This window comes from Crocuta crocuta, unplaced genomic scaffold, assembly GCF_008692635.1.
Source record: "Crocuta crocuta isolate KB4526 unplaced genomic scaffold, BGI_CrCroc_1.0 scaffold336, whole genome shotgun sequence".
Taxonomy (NCBI): Eukaryota; Metazoa; Chordata; class Mammalia; order Carnivora; family Hyaenidae; genus Crocuta; species Crocuta crocuta.
In genome coordinates, this window is record NW_027527943.1 from 320,208 (window position 1) to 329,668 (window position 9,461).

General features: G+C 44.6%; 1 protein-coding gene across 1 annotated transcript in view; it reads left to right on the forward strand.

Moving 5' to 3' along the window:
• Positions 1-314, forward strand: part of SCAND3 (SCAN domain containing 3) — a 28,396-nt gene extending 28,082 nt beyond the window's left edge. Inside the window, exon 6 of the transcript XR_013332211.1 lies at positions 299-314. The gene's annotated coding sequence lies outside the window, so the exon portion shown is untranslated. The remainder of the gene's footprint in view (positions 1-298) is intronic.
• The last annotated feature ends 9,147 nt before the right edge of the window (positions 315-9,461 follow it).

Here is a 9,461-nt window from a genome sequence, read left to right on the forward strand (position 1 = left end):
TCCTACCCCCAGGTGTCCTTCCCCACCCCCGCCCACGCCCCTCCCCCAGCCCTCTGCCCTGCGATGGAGGCTGAGGCTGGGTCGCCAGGGAGCGGGGTGAGGTGAGAGCACGAGAGCAGAAGGCGGTGGGGGCACACCCGCAGCCCACCTCCCAGAGGCGCCCCTGGCACTGCTACTCTCAAGTAAGGGAAGTTTCCTGCTACTAATAACAATCCGTTTTTAAAGTCGCAATAATAATACTGTGGGAACAACAACACAGTTCTGTTTTTAATCTCCTAATATAACGTTGAATGAAAAGCCGCCAATCAGAAGACTTACTCCAGTATGATTTTACTTCTGTACGTTTGGAGACACAACACTGTTGTGTGTGGGTGTCCATGGACTTGGCAAAGCAGACAGCGGGAACGAAGAGAACGCCAGCGTGACGGGGACCTGGCTGCTTCGGCAGTGACCGGGGCTGCGCCCTCCTTTCCCAGCGCGTCCGCAGACCTGCCCGCAGCGCGGCGGCGAGGCTGTGGCCTGTGCTGTGCGCCGGGGTTCCCGGTACCGTCCTTCCCGTACAGACCCCAGGCTTCTTGCATGTGAATGTACGTACGTATCCACCGGAGCACCGAGTTTTCGGCCTGTAAGGAAGTATCTGCCCTCAAGCACAAGGTTCGAAACTTGTTGACGGAGGACTCAGGGCCCGCCTGTGACCGATTCCCGTTGGGGACAACGTCGGAACAGCGGAGCCCGCGGTCCCCCAGTGAGAAGGCGGGGTTGTCCGCGCGCAGTCAGCAGGTCTCGGCCGACGGGCAGCGGGAAGGAAGGACACGCCCGCNTCTCCGTCCCAGGGCCACCTGTCCCTACTGATGCCAACTGACTAAAGCATTCCGGAGCTAAAGATAAACTCGTTTTAGAAACAGTGTTGTTGACAGTTATGGTACGAGCCTGTGTAGGGTATAACTTGAACCGGCCTGAAAACGGGGCGTGCGTGAGTATAGGCATGCTTCTGCTGGACCTGAAATGGGCATGGTCACCGAAAAAATACATGCCAATGGCACCTTCCCTCTTCTCTATGAGTTGACGATCCCCCACATGCTCGGAGCTCAATGAACTGGGCAACCAGTATAATGCTTCTGGGCCAANGACTCGATGAAGGAGCAATACTTGGGTGTTACCAACTGGCTGTCCAGGTAGCGTGCAAGGCGGTGTGCTGTCACGGGCACCATATTGGCCTCTGAAGCTGTGGCCTGATCCTGGAGAAAGCAGTCTGAGAAAAAGATGTCCGATAAACCACAAGTGCCTAAGCACAAAAATTATGATCACTTTATCTATGTCATCAATGAGAGTATCCAGATGTATATATTAAAAAAATAACAGGAGGGCGTGTAGGTGGCTCAGTGGGTTAAGTGTCAGACTTCAGCTCAGGTCATAATCTCTTGGTTTGTGGGTTCAAGCCCCACGTCAGGCTCTGACAGCTCAGAGCCAGGAGCCTGCTTCAGATTCTGTGTCTCCCTCTCTCTCTCCCCCTCCCCCACTCACACTGTGTCTCTCCCTCCTTCAAAAATAAACAAACATTAAAGTGATGTAGGGGTGGCGCCTGGGTGGCTCAGTCCGTTGGGCGTCCGACTTCGGCTCAGGTCATGATCTCAAAGTTCGTGGGTCCCAGCCCCGCATCAGGCTCTGTGCTGACAGCTCAGAGCTTGGAGCCTGTTTCAGATTCTGTGTCTCCCTCTCTCCCTGACCCTCCCCTGCTCACGCTGTCTCTCTCTCTCAGAAATAAATAAAACATTAAAAAATTTTAAAAAGTGATGTGTGATATATCTTGATTTGTATGTATTTTATTATACAGGCATAAAATAATATTAAATAATAATAGATAATGACATTATGTGGGCTTTAAATGTTACCCCTTAAAATATTATTAATCTTATCAAGCATATTTTAAGACTGAGTTTTTACTACTTTGATTTTATCACCAATTTGAATGCTATGAAGAACAAATGATTTGCATATTGACAAGAGCCCATCAGGAAAAAATGTGCTGCAGAAGTACTCTTTTTAAAATTAAGACTATTTTTCAGGGCACTTGGGTGGTTCAGTCAGTTGAGCATCTGACTTCAGCTCAGGTCACGATCTCACAGTTTGGGGGCTCAAGCCCTGCACTGGGCTCTGTGCTGACAGCTGAGAGCCTAGAGCCTGCTTCAGATCCTGTCTCCCTCTGTCTCTCTGCCTCTCCCCTACTCATCTTGTCTCCCTCTTGTCTCTCAAAACTGTTTAAAGATGTTTAAATTTTTAAAAAACTAAAACTTTTTTTTTTTTTTTTACAACAGTTTCAGGTTCACAGGAAAATTGAAGGAAGGTACAGAGATTTCCCATAAGATGCATAGCCTCCCCACCTGGGGGATGCCTGTGTTATTACCCAAAGTGCATCGTTTACATTGCAGTTCACTCTTGTACGTTCTGTGGGTTTGGAGGACTATGACGTGTGTCTGTCATCGTGGTGTCCTACAGAGTAATTGCACTGGCCTACAAATGCCTGTCCCGCGCCCCCCCCCAACTCTACTGTGAAACCATAGCAGCCACTGAACTCCTTCCTGTCTCCATAGTTTTGCCTCTTCCAGAATGTAATGGTGTTGGAATCATATAGTACACAGACTTTTTTTTTTTAAATGTTTTATTTATTTTTAGGAGAGAGAGAGAGAGAGACAGCGTGAGCAGGGGAGGGTCAGAGAGAGAAGGAGTCACAGACTCTGAAACAGGCTCCAGGCTCTGAGCTGGCAGTCAGCATAGAGCCCGACGCGGGGCTCGAACCCACGAACCGCGAGACCATGACCTAAGGGAAAGTTGGGCGCTTAACCGACTAAGCCACCCAGGCGCCCCATAGTACACAGACTTTTAAGATTGGCTTCTTTCACTTAGAAATAGCACTTAAGGTTCCTTGATGTCTTTTCATGGCTTGATAGCTCATTCCTTTTTGTTTTTTTTCTTACAAATAGTTTATCATCAAGTTGGTTTCCATATAACACCCAGTGCTCATCCCAACAAGTGCCCTCCTCCATACCCATCACCCCCCTTCCCCTACCTCCCTGTCAGTCCTCAGTTTGTTCTCAGCATTCAAGAGACTCTCATGGTTTGCCTCCCTCCTTCTCCCCCACCATTTCCCCCCTTCTTCTCCCCCACGGTCCTCCATTAAGTTCCTCCTAATCCTCCTATATGTGCAAACATGTGATATTTGTCCTTCTCTGCCTGACATATTTCGCTCAGCATAACACCCTCAAGGTCCATCCATGTTGCTACACAGGCCAGATTTCATTCTTTCTCGTTGCCGTGTAGTATTCCATGGTATAGATAAACCACATCTTCTTGATCCATTCCTCAGTATATGGACACTTGGGCTCTTTCCATGTTTTGGCTATTGTTGAGAGAGCGGCTATGAACTAGCTCATTCCTTTTTATCTCTGAATAATATTCCCTTTTCTGAATAGGCCACAGTTCATTTTTCCAATCACCTACTGAAGTACATCTTGATCGCTTCCAAATTTGGGAAATTATGAGTCAAGTTGCTATCAACATCTGTGTGCAGCTTTTTGTTGGACATAAGTTTTCAACTTCTTTGGGTAAATAACAACAAGTGTGATTGCTAGTTTATGTGGTAAAAGTATGTTTACTCTCCTAAGAAACCAACAAACTGTTTTCTAAGTGGCTGCGCCATTTTGCATTCCCACCAGGGATGAATGAGCGTTCCTGTCGCCCCACATCCACGCCAGCATCTGGTGGGGTCAGTGTTCTGGATTTGGGTCATGCTAATTGGTATATAGTAGTGTCTCATTGCTGCCTTATTTTGCACTTACACAATGACATACTATGTGGAACATCTTTTCATATGCTAATTTTCCATCTGTAAGTCTCTTTAGTGAGGTGCCTTTAAGGTCTTTGACCTATTTTTTTGAATATTTACTTTTGAGAGAGAGAGAGAGACAGAGTGTGGGTGGGGGGAGGGGCAGAAGGAAGGAGACACAGAATCCTAAACAGGCTACAGGCTTGGAGCTGTCAGCACAGAGCCCACCTTGGGGCTCCAGCCCATTAAGTTTCTGACCTGAGCTAAAGTCAGAAACTTAACTGACTGAGCCACCCAGGGGCCTATTGACTTATTTTTAAATAGTTTTTCTTTTGTTTTTGACTTTTAAGAGCCTTTGTATATTTTGAATATCAGTTCTTTATCAGACATGCATTTTGAAAATTCTTTCCACTCTATAGCTTGTCTTCTCATCCTCTCAACATTGTTTTTTACAGAGCACAAGTTTTTAATTGTAATACAGTCCAGCTTATCAGTTATTTCTTCTGTGGGTCATGCATTTGGTGTCACATCTAAAAAGTTACTCTGAGACCTAGGCCATCTGTTATCTTCTAGGGATTCTATAGTTTTACATTTTATGATTAGGTCTGTGATTCATTTGGGTCATTTTTGTTAAGGGTATAAAGTCTGTCTCTGGATTCACCTTATTGCATGTGCGTGTCCAGCTGCCCTGACGGCATCTGCTGACAAGACTGTCTTTGCTCCGCTGAGTTGCGTTTGCCCCTCTGTGACACATCAGTTTGTGTGTCTGTTTCTGAGCTCTGTTGTGTTCCACTGACCTGTGTGTCTGTCCTGACGGCTGTAGCGCACTGTCTGGATCACCGTGGCTTTGCCAAAACTGTGAGGCCAGCAGCGTCAGCCCTCCCTCTCTGCCCTCTAATACTCTCTCTCCTCTAATACTGTGTTGGCTACTCTGAGTCTCTTGCCTCTGCGTGTAAACTTTAGAGTCGTTTTATCAACATCCACAAACAACTTGCTGGGTTTTGACTGAGATTGCATTGAGTTTACAGATGAAGTTGGAAAGGACTGCCACCCTGGCGATATTGACTGTTCCTATCCATGAACATGAAATATTTTTCCATGTAACCAGCTTTCCTTTGATTTCATTCATTAGAGTTTGGCAATTTTCCTTGCATAGATCTTGTACATATTTTATATTTCATTTTTTGGATTGCAGATTTTTAGTTTTTAGTGTTTTTAGTTCCAGATTCCACTTTCATTGCTGGCATATAGGAGAGTAGTTTACAGACAGAGCCAGACACGGGGCTTGAACCCATGAACCGTGAGATCATGACCTGAGCTGAAGCTGGAGGCTCAACCAACTGACCCACCCAAGCACCCCTGCCCTTTGTGGTTTTACTTGAGCATTTTATTTATTTATTTAAATGTTTGTTTATTTCTGAGAGAGAGAGAGAGACAGAGAGAGAGAGAGACTGCATGAGCAGGGGAGGGGCAGAGAGAGAGGTAGACACAGAACACGAAGGCAGGCTCCAGGCTCTGAGCTGTCAACACAGAGCCCGACGCGGGGCTCGAATCCATGAGCCGTGAGATCATGACCTGAGCCGAAGTCAGATGCTTAACCGACTGAGCCACCCAGGTGCCCCTGAGTATTTTATATAATTCCAATTTCTCTCCTTTCTTAGCATATTGACCATACTTTTTGTTTAAAAACTTTTTGGAGGGACTCCTGGGTGGCTCAGTTGGTTAAGCCTCCAACTTCAGCTCAGGTCATGGTCTCACGGTTTGTGAGTTTGAGCCCCGCATCAGGCTCTGTGCTGACTGTGCAGAGGCTCTTTCAGATTCTGTGTGTCTCTCTCTCGGCCCTTCTCCCTTATTCTCTCTCTCTCTCAAAAATACATAAAAATAAAAACTTTTTGTAGTGGTTGCCCCAGAGTTTGCAACATATATTTACAGCCAATTCCATCTTCAAATAATGCAATACCCATGATGGGTACCTTATAACAAAATAATTCTGGCACCCTCCTCATGTCCCTTGTACCACTGCTGTGATTCAGGCATCAGTGAGCAAACACAAGCGTACATGTACCTAGATACGTAACTGGATACATTGTTCCTGTTGTTATTTTGAACCAGAAGGTTATCTGTTAGATTAAGAATAAGAAAAACAGAAGTTTTTTTTTTTTAATGTGGTTTTTTTTTTTTTTTTCCCTAGGAGAGAGAGAGAGACCGCGTGAGCAGGGGAGGGTCAGAGAGAGAGGGAGTCACAGACTCTGAAACAGGCTCCAGGCTCTGAGCTGGCAGTCAGCACAGAGCCCGCTGCGGGGCTCGAACCCACGAACCTCGAGATCATGACCTGAGCGAAAGTCGGACGCTTAACCGACTAAGCCACCCAGGCGCCCCATATTTCTCTTTCACTTTTGAAGAATAATTTTGTAGGTTACAGAATTCTAGTTTGGTGGGGGTTTTTTCCTCTCAACATGTTAATTATTTCTTGTTTGTATAGTTTCTGAGGAGACCTCGGATATAAATCTTATCTTTGTTCCTCTGTTGATAAGATGGATTTTCCTATGGCTCCTTCCTTCCTTCCTTCCTTCCTTCCTTCCTTTCTTTTGTTTCTGTTCCTTCCTTCCGTCCTCTGTAATTTTAAGATGCTATGTGTAGGGGGCGCCTGGGTGGCTCAGTCAGTTGGGCCTCGACTTCGGCCCATGTCATGATCTTGGAGCCCGGAGCCTGCTTGTATTCTGTGTCCCCTCTCTCCCTACCCCTCCCCTGCTTGTGCTGTCTCTCTCTCACACAAAAAATAAGCATTTTTTTTTAAAGGATGGTATTTGTAGGGTATAGTGTTTTTTGCTACTGTTGTTTGTTTTGGCTTGATTTTAGGTGATGGGGTTTTTTTGGGGGGAGGGCATTTTTCGTGCTTGGTGCTTTCTGAGCTTCCTGGATCCGTGATTTGGTGTCTGACGCTAATTTGGCGGGGATTCTCAGTCGTTGTTTCAAACACGCCTCCCATTACCTTCTCGCCTTCTTTCCTGTGGGCCCGTCGTGCGTGTGTCACACCGACTGTAGTCGTGCCTCACCGCTCGCAGGTTCCGTCACTGTTCTGTCTGCTCTTTGGTATGAAGGAGAAAAGGAGGTCAAAACTTCTTTCTCTTCAACTGTGACCACAATTACTATCAAATTATATAAAATTCTTTCTAAAAGACTTTTAGTGATTTCATTAAAATGCTCATCGACTTAACTATTTTACTTATGTTAAGAATGCTAAACCACCAAGCCAATGACCCCCAAATTGAGTTCCCTTCTGTCTTCCTGAAAGACCAAATTGTATCTGAGAAAGTAAGTGCTTTAACTACACAAAACGCACAAGAATATTGGCAGCAGTAGGTTGAAACCAATGTCCTCAAAGAGACTGGAGCATAATCCGGAGCCTGGGGTCGTTGAGCCCTCTACGGCGTTGGAGAGGTGTACGCAAGGAGCAGTTATGCTTTTTAAAGACGGAAGAATGTGTTTTGTATGGATGCGGAGGTGACACCCTAATCTTCCCTGTCCCCTATAAACACTGGTCAGGGGCTTCAATTCTTTCAAACTGGGACAATCACCTGAAGTCTGCATTTGGACTGTCCACCCAGTTCCTCGCTGGGCAAGGTCACTTTCCCAGACTGATAACGCTGTACATGCACCAGGAAGATAAGAACATGTTGACTCACATTATGAGGCTTTCCGGGGAGAGCAGACAAGACTCCCAAGCAGGTCTCAAACGGTTTGAGAGAGCAGGAGGCGCAGGGCTGGGCTTAGTGTGGTGGTACTTGCGCACGGGTGCTGAGAGAGAGCTTCTGCACTTTCTTACGAGCTGCTTTAGATGTGAGAGAGTGATGGGTCTTGAAAGCTATCAGCAAGCATCAGTAATAGTCAACTTCCTAGTTATAATACCCAGTAAAAATTTGTGCAGAGGTCCATACACAGAGAACATTTACAGGAGTGTTCTCAATAGCCCCGTTCAGGGCATCTGGGTGGTTCAGTCGATTAAGTGTCCGTCTTCAACTCAGGTCATGATCTCACAGTTTGTGAGTTCGAGCCCCGCGTCGGGCTCTGTTCTGACAGCTCAGAGTCTGGAGCCTGCTTTGGATTCTGTGTCTCCCCCTCTCTCTGCCCCTCCCCTGCTCATGTTCTGTCTCTCAATAATAAATAAATGTTTAAAAAAATAGCCCTGTTCGTGATATCCCCAAACTGGAGACAACCCAAGTGTCCATCATGAGCAGAAGGGATAAATAAATTGTGACATATTCATACAATTCAACAAAAAAGAACATTGTTAACTGCAACAACATGGTTGAATCTCACACTGCTACACAAGAGGCCAGGCATAAAGGAGTACATACTGTATAATTCTACTTATATATGCTATTGGAACAGAAGATCTGGGTGAAGGTTCATAGATATGTTCTGTTTGTAAACATTCAGTGATCTGTATACAGGTATGTTTAAGCACTTTCCAACATGCTTCTTATACTGCTATTAAAAAGGAAACGTCACTAATTAAGAAAGAGAATATTTCCATTTGCTCTCTCTCTCTCTCACTCTGAAATAACCAGTATAATAATACTTATGGTAATCATTCTCTTGTGTATATATACATATATATCTCCATAAAAATAGATTATGTAGTATATTTAGTTTGTAGTTTCTATACATGAAACCATGCTATATTTGTTTTGGGGTAATTTTGTATTGAAATATTTTCATGTTGTTTTGTGTGGTATCCAGATTTTTCTTTACTGCATGTAATCGCTCTTGTAAATTTGTATAGCTGTCAGCAAAATGTGTTGAAACTCTTTTACTACTTATAATCATTTATTTTTGTTTGTTTAGTTGATCTTTTGCAGTCTGTTTTTTTAAAAAGGGAACTCTGTTTCTTCTTTTCTACTCATTACACCTTTTCCATTTCCCGTTTGTCTCATAGGGAACAGAAGTGGCCATTCCTGGGACTCTGCGTGTCCCCAGCCTCAAACAGAATGGTTTGCATTTCTTGCCTTCAAGTGTCGTTTTCTTGTATTATTCTTGTATTTTAAAAATCAGGTTAAATAAATTTCCTTCTATACCCAGATTGTTGTGTGAGGGGTGGACAATGAAATTTATTACATGCTTTTTCTGTTTGTACTGTTGTACTGTTATGCGAACATAATGCTTTTCTTTTAATTTCTTGACGTGCTGAATCATAAACACTTTTGTAATGCTAAATTGACGTTCTATCTTTGGTATAAACCCAAGCTCCTCACAATTTTAAAACACTGTTGGATCTAATTCGCTTTTTTATTTCTTTAAAGGATATTTGCCTTTACTCCATGAATGAAATGAGCATGTGATTTTCTTTTCTCACGCTGTCTTCACCTGGCTTTGACATTAGGATGAAGTCAGTTTTATAAAATGAGATGGAGATACTTCTCTCTGGGGCTATGTTTGGAGGCGTTTATGTCCAGTTGAAATTATCTCCTTGGACTATTTTGTAGAACTTCCAGATGAAAATATCTGGGTTTGTAGTTTTCTCTGTGGGAAAAAATGGACTATTTATTCAGTCTATTTAATGATTTAGGGCTATTCGCATGTGCAGCGCCAAGCAGACGGCCGTCTCTCGGTCGTGCAGGGCGTGTCTGGGACCTTC